Source organism: Pygocentrus nattereri, chromosome 8, assembly GCF_015220715.1.
Source record: "Pygocentrus nattereri isolate fPygNat1 chromosome 8, fPygNat1.pri, whole genome shotgun sequence".
NCBI classification, from domain to species: domain Eukaryota; kingdom Metazoa; phylum Chordata; class Actinopteri; order Characiformes; family Serrasalmidae; genus Pygocentrus; species Pygocentrus nattereri.
This window is the reverse complement of record NC_051218.1, coordinates 31316056-31328568: the sequence shown is the minus strand read 5'-3', so window position 1 is coordinate 31328568 and position 12513 is coordinate 31316056.

Here is a 12513-nt window from a genome sequence, read left to right as displayed (position 1 = left end):
CAATAAGGAACCCGTTACACATAACTAAGTAAACAAAAGCAAAAGCGAAAATTCAAGGATTAAGAATAAAAAACTCTAAACGTACAATTTAAGTCGTGGACACGAAATGAGCCGTTCAGTTACAAAACGATGAACATATTTAGGAATCATGAAATAAGAACGAAGCCAAATCACAATATTATAAATCATACATCTCAAAACTATTATCCACCGCATATACAAGAGAAATGCAACCTGCTCAGCGCGCGCGCTCGCCTTCGCTCTAATGAGAGCATTAAAAGCTCCTCCTCCGCTTTACTGAATCTCAGTGCTTCAGTACTTTAATCAGAGCTGGGCTGCATCATGAGCTCCATGACTTACATGAGCTGTTCATCCATCCACGCCTCCATCGGCATCCCTCCATCATCCCTCAACCAGAGACACTGCTCATGTATACACATAATGTAATACACACACACACACACACATATATAGATAGATAGATAGATAGATAGATAGATAGATAGATAGATAGATAGATAGATAGATAGATAAATAGATAGCAGGTGTCTGCTCTTATTTCATTATCTTTTGATTGTTCTCCTCTGTAAACCTGGCAATGTCCTGTACAAATGTATCTGATTTTTAGTGAGAGGTGTAAAGAGGTGAATGACTGTTTATTTCAGTAAGATGTGGAGGTGCTAACAGTGTGTTTATAGACGCTGAATTAAACAACCATCAGCCTAAAATCAGCAGTAATGAGGTGCAGAGTGCTATAAACACAATGTTTTACAGAATTCGGCCTTGTTTTAGTGATTATTAATGTGTCCACCTGAACACAAAGTGAGAGTGACCTTTTGTCCTTCACAGTTTAGGCAGCAAGAAGGGTTGAAAAAGACATGGGTGGTGTTCGTATTATTATTGTTATTATTATTATTATATGTATCTACCAGTACATACACATTTCTACTCAATCTGTTTTGAGAAAAGTTATAACTTTTATCATTCACATCAGTTTGTGATGTGCTACATTAATTTTAATGCAATGTTAGAAATATTCCAATTTGAACTCCTTTGCTGAGATTCAGGGAGTGGAGTCTGAGTGTGTGTGAGAGTGTGTGAGTGTGTATGAGTGTGTGTGAGCGGCCCACGGCTCAAGCACAACTTTTTAAATGACATTTCCAGCGACTGCTGAGTTCCCAAAGCCGCAAATCTTTAAACAAATCAGTTTATGTACTGCTAATATGTTAGAGCCAGAGTAATGGTCTGGAAGGGGGCTTTATTGTGGGCGTAACATCTTTACCACCACAGCTTTTGTTCTGCTTCGAGGACGAGAGGAGCGAAAGGGAGGTGTGGAAGACAAAAAGAGGGAGGAGGAGGGTGAGGAATAGGCAGAGCAGCGAAACAAATAATAGGAATGGGTAATTCTGCTAAAGATGCATCAATTTAATTGCTTGGTTGATTTATTTCCCATAATTACAATGAACTAAACTGATGCTTCATTCACTGACAGGTTTTTCCACCCACCTGCCAGGACCTAGGAGAAGATTCCGGAGAACATATGTGTCCAGAAGTGTGAGGACACCTGCTCATTTAACATTTCTTCTGGAATCAAGAGGGTTTGCTGCACAAACAGCCTTTACTCTTCTAAGCAGGCTTTACAGTAGATGTTGGATGATTGCTGTGAGGATTTGATTGAGCATTACTGAGGTCATGTTGGATGGTCAATTCTGGATCACTCCAACTCATCCCAAAGGTATTGAATGACGCTCCATCACTCCAGAGAACACAGTTCCACTGCTCCACAGCCCAATGCTGGGGAACATATAGTGTGTGGTTAACATTTACTGTCCTGGCAGGCCTGTGAATGACTAATATGGCTGGCAGTAGCAGTCCCAACACGCACATGGTCAGAGTCTGCCAGATGTTGCACCATATATTTAAAAAACACTCAGCTTTTTGTCTCTGTCCTACATACTATTAATACCTCGTTTACCTCAGGAAAAAAAATCTATCACTGATGTAATGCGGTTTCTGGACTGCAGTTGATTTAATATCTGCTCAATACATTGAACGGCCGCTGATGAAGCAGCAGTGAGCAGAGTTAAGCCATGATCTTTTCTCCTCAGAGCTGGATTACCGTCTTCTTGTTGGACTGGTTGTGGTAATGTACCTTCTTACATTAAGCATTTGGTTGTTAGTAACCATAAAAACGGACAAAAACACAAACATGAGACTTAATTTATGCATTTGGCTGATGCTATTACCCGGAATGTCTTACAATATTGCCAAATGCATTATTAGGAGTCTTGCCCAAGGACTCCTATTGGTGGTCCATGGTGTTCTTCCCCGGATGGTGTTCAAACTCTAATCTGCTGCATGCTTTTACCCACTAAAAGTGTCTGCTTCTACTGCTTTTAGCTATGCTAACATACTTTGTCTGAAAAAACGTCTGTTAGAGCTTACTGCACACTCCAAACGGCTTGTGATGATTTAGGAAGACAAATCAAATCATAATTTTCCTTTTGAGCCAAACATAACTCATCAGCCAAGATGTATTGGGTGTCTGAGGCTTGCTGCTTTAGTTTTACACTGGAAGTACTAGGCTATTGTGCCTACTAATTTAAAAAAGGATATTAGCACACCAGCCCTGGGTTGGACTGGTGACCTGTCCAGGGTGTATCCTGCCTTCCACCAAATGACTGCTGGGATAGGCTCCAGCCACCACCCTCACCCCCCCTTTTGTTATAGAAGATGTTTGTGTGTATTAGCGCACCAGTTAACATTATTCATGTGCCTTAATCACCTTAAACTTTACACCCTTAAACATTTTGCAGGTCCTGTATGTGGGTTACTGTGCAGTTTAGTTACTAAATTAAGGTTCATAAGTGAACTATAAGCCTGCTGTTTAATGCCAGCTCCAATTAGCATGATGCTAACCGCATGCCTAAATCATCACATCTGTAATAGACTTGCTTATGTGGTTTCTGACACTGTATAACACACTGTTATCTATGAAGACAATCCAATTTTTAGTGATCAAAAACCTGACCAGTGACCTCAGAGCTTAGCTTCAGGCTAGCTAAGAAAGGTAGCTAAATAGCCGGTATTATGAAACTGTCCTGATTATTTTTTTGGCAACTTATTGATTATAAGTTCTCTTAAAAACACTCTTAAAAAAGGTCATTCTTCAAGGGTTCTTTAATAAAGACAATGGTGCTATATAGAACCATGAACACCTCTTTACATGCATTCTTCAGATTGATGGAGAACGTGTTGCATATGGGTCTATATAGATATTTTGAACCCTTGTTCTTTTGATGCTTTACCAATGCATTCTCTGTCAATCTAAAGAAGCATTTCACCAATGCAAAGAATCATATATTCATTGTCTTTACTAAAGAACCCTCACGAAGCAATCTTTTTAAAGAGCACATTAACATTGGTTACATTAACTGCGACGATAACAATCTATTGGTGAAAAGGGGCATGGCTTATCCTTACAGTGACTTTTCTATATAAACCTTGGCAAACTGTTTGTCCGAATTGTAAAAATGAAGTTGTTTCTGATGATAAGCAGAGCTGTAACTGATTTCATGATGACAATTGAGAAATCTGTACATCACTGAAGATGAATGCATAAGCAAACTGATGCCAATCCTACTAATTAAACAGCTGTTCGTCCACTCTCTGAAAAGAAGGCACTGAACTGTCACTGGGGTACATCTTTACTACCTTTTAGTTAGGGAACATCATTGTACCAGGTTGTATTTGCAAATACATTTTTAGGTTACCTTGATTCCACACACTCTGCCTTGACTGTAGGCTTTTTATTTCATCATAAAATAATTGATATTATATTTAAAATAGGTTATGAAAAAGTACAATAACACACCTTTTCCTTGGACAAGGTGCACCGTTCGACCTTAACACCGTTGTTTCACCTTTGAGGGTACATTTACATTGTTAAAACATTATTGAACAAAACATGTACCTGTATAGGCACTTTTTTTCTGAGTGTGTAGTATTTATGTAAAAAAAAAAAATTCTAAAAAACAGAAACTTACTTATTATTTAATAACACTTCCATATTTTTTTACCATGTCCTACGTTTATGATCCCAAAGTAATATAAACTATGAATAAAGTGTTGCTTTACGTTTTGGTGTTTTGGTTTTATAGCATATCAATCTACGCTGTATGAGTTATTACTCAACAGCAATCACAATTATGAAAGTGACTCCAAACTTTTGAACAGCAGCTACTCAAACTGCAACTTAAACCTGCCAAAGCCTCTAAACTACCATATTTGGCCCCGCTTGCTGGTTTGTGTGGGGTATTTTGGTGAGATCAGTGTCATGGTGTCATTTCAAAGCACTGCAGTCTTTAAATTCAGAGGATCCAGCACCACTGGGGTGGGGTGGGGGGTTAGGGTGGTGGGGTGGTGTCTGTACAGCAAAATGTTTCAGCTTCGGATCAATTTTTTAGCAGCGATTTTCAAAAACACAGATCATGTTTGCCATAAAGATAAACAGCTTAGATCTACACTTCCTTATATGGGCATGACACCGACTGCTGACATCTGTCAGGACTTCAGAGGTCGCTGAAGCTGTGAAGCTGCGACCGTCCCTGCGAGGTCTGCTCTGTGGCTTTAATTGCCAACAGGACTTGCTCAGGTGTGCAGGGTAACTATCGGCGGTAAACGTACAAGTGAGAGTTTGTACACTAATTGCAGATGCAGGGGGACCAATGAACAGCTGGAGCTGAGTCGAGATCGATGGCTAGCCTCAGAGATGCTAGCGGGCAGCTGCAGGGGAGAATAAAATAGAGCTAATGAAACAAGCGCGAGGGCAGCGGCCGCTCGGCTGGGTTTGGAGACAGGAAAACATTCGCCAACCTTAGCTGCTGTTAGCTATTAGCAAAGGAGAGAGATTAATTAGTGCTGTGAAAAGGAAGACACCTTCGGTTCAGAGAGAGAGAGAGAGAGAGAGAGAGAGAGAGAGAGAGAGAGAGATAGAGAGAGAGAGAGAGAGAGAGAGAGAGAGACGAGTGTGTATCTGTGTGGGGGGTTTTAATCCAGTCCCTGTGTGAAACTGTTGACATTTGTGCTTTTTTTCTCCTTCATTATGTGCCTGCTCCTGTTTTTTGCTGGATTAGCTACAAATCTCCCATGCAGCACTTTCAGCATGCCACTAGTAGTTTAACTTCATCAATAATGGATGAAGAGATTGTAATCTGCAGGGGAGAGAGAGAGAGAGAGAGAGAGAGAGAGAGAGAGAGAGAGAGAGAGAGAGAAACCAGAAGGAGGAAGGAATAGAGAAATAGAGAAGGAAGAGAAATAAACAAATAGAAGGGGAGAAAGAGAGAGAGAAAGAAAAAAGAAACAAGAGGAGAAAGAGAGAAATAGAGTAAGAGAAATAAAATAATAGGAGAAATAAAAAGAGAAACAGAAGGGAGAAAGACAAAGAAATAGAGGAGGGGTTGGAAGGAGAACGAAAGCGAGAGACTGTGAGCAAAAAATAAATGAGAAAAAGATTAAAAACAGTGGAAAAGAGAAGAGGAGAGAGAGAGAGACAGAGAGAGAGAGAGAGAGAAGAAAATGAAAACTAATAAGCTAAAAAGAATAGGGAGAGAGAAGGAGAAGAGGAAAAAAGATGGAGAAAAGGGGTAGGATGAGAGAAAGAAAGAGAAAGTGAGTGCTAACACAGGGAAGGGAGGAGAAGAAATGAAGTAAGAGAAGGAGAAGATGAAAGGAAAACAATAGATAAGAAGAAGAAGAAGAAAGAAAGGGACAAAGAAGAGGACAAAGAGTGAAATAAAGACAGTGAGAGAAAGAGAAGAAATTAGAGAGAGAGGAGAAAAAAGAAACGGAGCAAGAGAGATATATAGTGAGAAAACAGAAGAAGAATGAAAAGAGAAACTGATAGGAAAAAATAAAAAGAAAGGTGAAAAAAAGGGTGAAGGAGAAGGAAATGAGAGAGAAGGAGAGAGAAAGAGGGAGAGAGAGAGAGAGAGACAGAGAGAGAGAGAAAGAGAGAGAGAGAGAGAGACAGAGATAGAGACAGAGAGAAAGAGAGAGAGAGAGAGAGAGAGAGAGAGAGAGAGAGAGAGAGAGAAAGAGAGAGCACTGAAAGCGTCCAGTTTTTATTTCTAAATTGATGACGGCGATTGAAATCATTTCTGTTAGATGGCCAGTGCTCACCGATCGATAGGAATGGTGTGGGAGTGGAAGTGGCTGCGGACCCTCAAATAGACTGACTGGGGGGTTTTGGTGTGTGTGTGTGTGTGGTACTGTTTCTCATTGATTGTGTTTACTCAAGCTTCTCATTGCTGCCTATTACTGGAGACACGCCCTGCCCTGCTGCAAGGATAGGAGGGATTAGCAGAAAGAGAAAGAAAGAAGGGGGGGGGGTGCGAAAGAGAGAAAGAGAGAGTGAGAGAAGGGAGGAAAAGAGGGAGAGAAAGCAAAGCTGGTGAGAACATATTGAACACTGAGGCCAGCAATTTTCTCTCTATTATCAGAATACAGCAGCTGACAAATTATATCATATTACATATTTTCTAATTCTTTATATTTATTGTAACTACTCAGAATATCCTGAAGTAAAAAATAAACAAAAAGCTGTCAGTCCTATATGTACTTACCATGTGTTTCTTTATATGGGTGTTACATATCCTGTTTCTATGATGGCTATGGCTTAAAGGGGAACACCACCAATTTTTAAAAATTCTCACATAAGTCATTGTTTGAGATGTAAACAGTCATCTTGTCATTCAAAATGATTTCATTATAGAGACTTAGATTTCCTGCAGTGGTGATGATAGGAACTAGAGGTCGTCATGACTACAACACAAATATAACCACCAGGGAAGCTACACATGTCTTCTGAGTTTTATAAGGAAAATCTGAAATTTTCCCTCATTATGTTCTGCATGTATTCCTCCACCAGGAACACATTTTAGGGCCTAAATTTTAGGCGGAAACTTAGGGCGGAAACAATGTCTCCATCATCAGGCAGTGTATTCATAACAATTTAATGTAGTAACTTTCATCTGTTTCCTATCACCACTATTGTGAACGATCTGACTCAGTAAGTTTCTCTAGAACAGAGCATTTCACACCAAACCACTCTGAATGAGTTTGATTACATCTCAGCTGTTTAATTATGCAGATTTTTTTGAAAGTTCAGTGGATTTCCCCTTTAATCTCAACTGATCATATGTTTCTAATGTTTGTTGTGTTTTATTTTATGCAGTGGTTTTTATGAGGGGAATATAAGGCTGAGCTGAGTGAGTATTAATGCCCCTCTGCTGGAGTGTGGACGGTCCCTTATGTCGTGTGAGTGAGAGCACATGTCTCATTTGGTTGAGCATCCATATCAAAGGATGGTGTGGGGTAATCCTTAGGAGAGCCAGTATCCACCATCCAGGGTAATTATGTCACACTCACAACCCCCCCAAACACACACACACACAGAAGAAAAGGAGGTAGGAAAAAAATCTGAGCCGCTTTGATCTCTCAGCAAACCTTCCACAGAGAAGCAAAGGAATGACCATCCAAAGAATTCAACACCCTATCTCTCTCTGTCTCTCTCTCTCTCTCTCTCTCTCTCTCTCTCACTGTTTCTTTATCTCTCTCCCCTTTCTCCATCTCTTCCCCTCTTTCTTTCTGTATTTCATGTCCCTCTTTCTTTCTGTTTCCTCCTTCTTTTTTTACTTTTTCTTCATCGTTCCTTACTCCTGCTCTCTTTCTCTCTCTCGTCTCTTTCTCTATAACCTTTTACTTTTTTTCACTGTTCCCACTCTTTTCTAATTTTTTTTCTTTTTATCAGTCCTCTTTCTCTCTCATCTTTTTATCCTCTTCTAATCTATCTCTTCTCTTTTATTACCTCTTGCTCTCTCTCTCTCTCTCTCTCTCTCTCTCTCTCCCTTTTTCTCTCTTTTTACATTCTTTCACTTTTGGCTCTTTCTCTCTTTCCTCTCTCTTTTCTCTCTTTTTTAATCTAACTTTTAATCTAATTTTTACACTTACTCCTTTTCTCATTTTGAACTTTTTATCACTGCCTTCCTTAATTTTCTTCCTCATATCTATCTTCTGTTTTGTTCCTTCTTGCTCTCACTCTGTCTCTCTCTCTCACTTTCCTTCTTCTCTATATATGTTTTCTCTTCCCCTTTCATCTTTTTCTCTCTCTTTCTCTCTTCTTTTTCCCTCCTCTCTCTCTCTTTCTCAATCTCTTAATTACCCCCTTACTCGTTACCTCTCTCCTCTATCTCCATCTTTCTTTTTCAATCCATTGTTTTCTTTTTCTTCTCTTGCAGTAAAGCTTGTTGCAAATGAGTGAACCTCTGGATAAACTCTTCGGGGCGTATTTCAGGTAGTTAGGGGTCATGAGGTGAATCATTTTTTGGGATTTAAGACAACGATAATATTACATCTGGAGAGCGACTCCTAAAACGTAGCAATGAATTAAAAGATTTGCAATGAGTCAACACAGCCATAACACCCCAGTACAGTATTTCTGTCCTTTTTTAATGTTTCACTTATATTATCATTATTTTTTATGTTTAGACTAAGTTGTCAGACTTTGATGCACTAAGCAAAACACAGACATGAATGTGAAACATCATTTAAACCCTTATAATCCAGGCCTATTGCATATGGAGGCTTATTATTCAGTAACTACTGGGACTAAAGTGGAAACTGACTGAGCTATTCTTAGGTAATAGAAGCATGTAATAAAACTTTGGGCCTGTCGTTGGACCCCGGCCATTTAAGGGGTTAATCATTTGGTGTATTGTGGTAGAGGTGATAGTGGAGAGTCTTCCCAGTAGAGCTTTAATCAGGCCTGAAATTTTAGTATGTACCTCTTCATAGATCCGATCCAAACTGCCTAAATCATGTCCAACTACCAACCAGAGGCTAAATGAAACTTAATGGTCTGACTACTGAGTCATTTTGTACTTTTTGGCCAGGAAAGAAAATAAAATAATGAATATTTAAATTTCACTTCACAGAATTTATTCAATGATCTTCATCATGTTCATCAGCTAGTCATCGCTTTTTCTTTACCCTTTTTAACTGAGTTTAATGCAGGCTAAAATACATTAAAGCAGTAAAACTAATAACTAGTAATAAATAAAACTAATAAAAAGGTTAACCTTTATAGAAAAGTTACATTTATATATATACACACACACACAGACATATTCATGTTTTTTCTGTAAGCGAAACTCTAAGTGACCTAAACCTGGCGTGAGCAGTCGGGTCTCAGTGGGTTTGGACAGATATTTCAGCCTCCGCTTCACACTTCATATATAAACTACATTGAAATTAAATCCTGCGATTTGCGTCTCCGTGTTCAGCATGCGGCCATTAATCTGCGTCTTTTACATAGTGGTGAACAAATGATTATCTGTTAGAACTGTTAGAACTGAGTGTGTATATTTCTGTTATTAAGCTTTACAACCACTGAGACGATTCTCACAGAGTCATGTTCCTCTATGAGTTTCATTTCAGATCAAAGCCCCTTTCCCCGTGTGTTGGAGTGTGTGAGATGGGTGAACGGGTGTGTGTGTGGGGGAGGCGGTTGTTGAAGGGATGAAGTCTCGTTCATTAAGGTGGAGGCCAGGGTTAAGCATCATTCAGACTTTAATCTGCCTCTGCTTGCTGCTTTGAGCCGGTGTGATGTTTCACTCGTTTGATGCTTCGTCAGCTCATCTTCATCATCACTGCTCAGAAAAGTTACACATTTCGATCATCTTGCTTTTTTATGTTAATCGACACAAATTAATGTATCTATAAATCGATCTGCCTATCTACTTGTCTGTCTGTCCGTCTGTCTGTGTTTCTGTTTGACTGTCTATCTGTCTGTCTGTCTGTCTAAAAGTAAACAATATAGATCTCTTCAAGTCATATTTAATCTAACAACCCACTTACCTCAAATGTAGCTGTCCAAAGTTTAATTCTTTAGTCTTTCACAGAAGCTACAAGGCTAATGTAGCTCAAAAGTAAAGGAAGATTATATATCACTAAATAGCATGGTGCTAACTGCATGCTTAAATCTTCATGCTGTTGCATCAAATCATGTAGAGTTATTAATTATTCTGTCATTTTTTAATGTTCTTTCTGGAATTCTAAGACATACTGTTATCACTAAACATGTTCCTTGGCCAAATTCCATGATTATAAAAAACTGTGCAATTAGGTCTATTTGGGATTTTTTAACAGCTCCACATGTTCTGAGGTAAATGGACCAAACTAAAGGGAAAACATGTTCATAATGTTCCATTTTAATTTTGGCCAAGCAATGCTGTAACATTCATACATTACATTTCATACAAGTGCTTTGTTTGCTAATATCGGTACAGGCTTGTCACTCAGTGTCCCTGTGAGAGCCACATAGGTCAGGGGGTCATGCTTTGTGGCCAAAAGGACTGAAGGGTTTATCAGAGCAGGACAGAGGCCCACAAAGCCCCTATAAATATCCCAGCCCGAGCAGTTTTTCTTGGCACATCAGCGCCGAGCTACTCGCAAAAAGACATGAGCTTGTTGGCGGCATGCTTCGCGCTTCAGAGTGTGTTCCCGTCTAAGTTTAACTGCAGGCACGTGAGCCTGTTTTAACCCCACAGCCTGAATACATACTGGGTTAAGAAGGACAAATATATTTCCATTAGAAAACCTGAACAGAACACAAATAGGATATTGATCTTTTTACAAAAACATGTTTTGTTGTTTTGCACATTCAGGATTTCAAATATGATTTCTCAAAAATGCAAAAAAAAGGTTATTGGGAGTAAACCATTCTGAGTCTGCAAAACAACATTTAAATGGATAGTTGCTTAAAGAAGCTTAAAGATCATTGTGGTAAATGATATGGAAGAGTATAAAACAACATTTTAAGCCTGACATAACATTAAAGTTTTATAGCAGTTAAAGGTCTTTCCAGCAATTGGACTATGAACCATTACATTTATGTGTACCTTAGAAATAAGCATGCCTGAAAAGCTTCTTTGATGTGGTACCATGGATTCTTTTGTCAGTGGAGAACTATGACTTTTAAAGCTGGACCTTCAGTTTGGCCATAAGTGTCAAACTTGGTCCAAAATGAGAAAAAAAACGATGTTGGTAATGCTAATTTCTGCTGGAGCCCTATAGGACTAATAGCTTGTTAGCACCAAGCCATTCTGATTAAGCATGGACAATTAAAGCTTGTAAAAGACATTTCATGTGTATTATCCTAAGTTTGTAACAGATATTAACACATATATAAGCTTGTATCTTTCGGTTTTATAGTCACTCTTTCAGTAAAGAGTTCTACTACTGTTGTTTTCCATTCCTAACAGCTAACCCAAACCTGCTTAGAGTACAGCTCTTTTTCACAGACAATGACAAATCTAGAACTTCCAGAAGGCCTAGAGTGAAGATTCTGCTTGGTTGATTGTAAGTCAAGACATGTTTAGTACTTTGTTACTTCCTAATTATGATAGTACAACCCCAATTCCAATGAAGTTGGGACGTTCTGTAAAACATGAATAAAAACAGAATACGATAATTTGCAAATCGAATACACTACAAAGACAAGACATTTAATCTTCAAACGGATAAACTTTGTTTTTTGCAAATATTCACTTATTTTGAATTTGATGCCTGCAACACATTCCAAAGTTGGGACAGGGGCATGTTTACCACTGTGTTACATCACCTTTCCTTTTAACAACACTCAATAAGTGTTTGGGAACTGAGGACACTAATTGTTGAGGCTTTCTAGGTGGAATTCTTTCCCATTCTTGCTTGATGTACAACTTCAGTTGCTCAACAGTCCGGAGTCTCCGCTGTCATATTTTGCGCTTCATAATGCACCACATATTTTCAATGGGCGACAGGTCTGGACTGCAGGCAGGCCAGTCTAGTACCCACACTCTTTTACTACGAAGTCACGCTGTTGTAACACGTGCAGAATGTGGCTTGGCATTGTCTTGCTGAAATAAGCAGGGACGTCCCTGAGAAAGACGTTACTTGGACGGCAGCATATGTTGCTCCAAAACCTGTATGTACCTTTCAGCATTAATGGTGCCTTCACAGATGTGCAAGTTACCCATGCCATGGGCACTAATACACCCCCACACCATCAGAGATGCTGGCTTTTGAACTTTGAGCTGATAGCAATCCGGAGAGTCCTTTACCTCTTTGGCCCAGAGGACACGACGTCCATGATTTCCAAATACAATTTGAAATGTGGACTCCTCAGACCACAGGACACTTTTCCACTTTGCGTCAGTACATCTCAGATGAGCTCAGGCCCAGAGAAGCCGGCGGCGTTTCTGGGTGTTGATATATGGCTTTCGCTTTGCATGGCAGAGTTTTAACTTGCACTTGTAGATGGAGCGATAAACTGTGTTCACTGACAATGATTTTCTGAAGTGTTCCTGAGCCCATGTGGTAATATCCGTTACAGAATGATGTCAGTTTTTAATGCAGTGCGGCCTGAGGGATCGAAGGTCACGGGCATTTAATGTTGGTTTTCTGCCTTGCCGC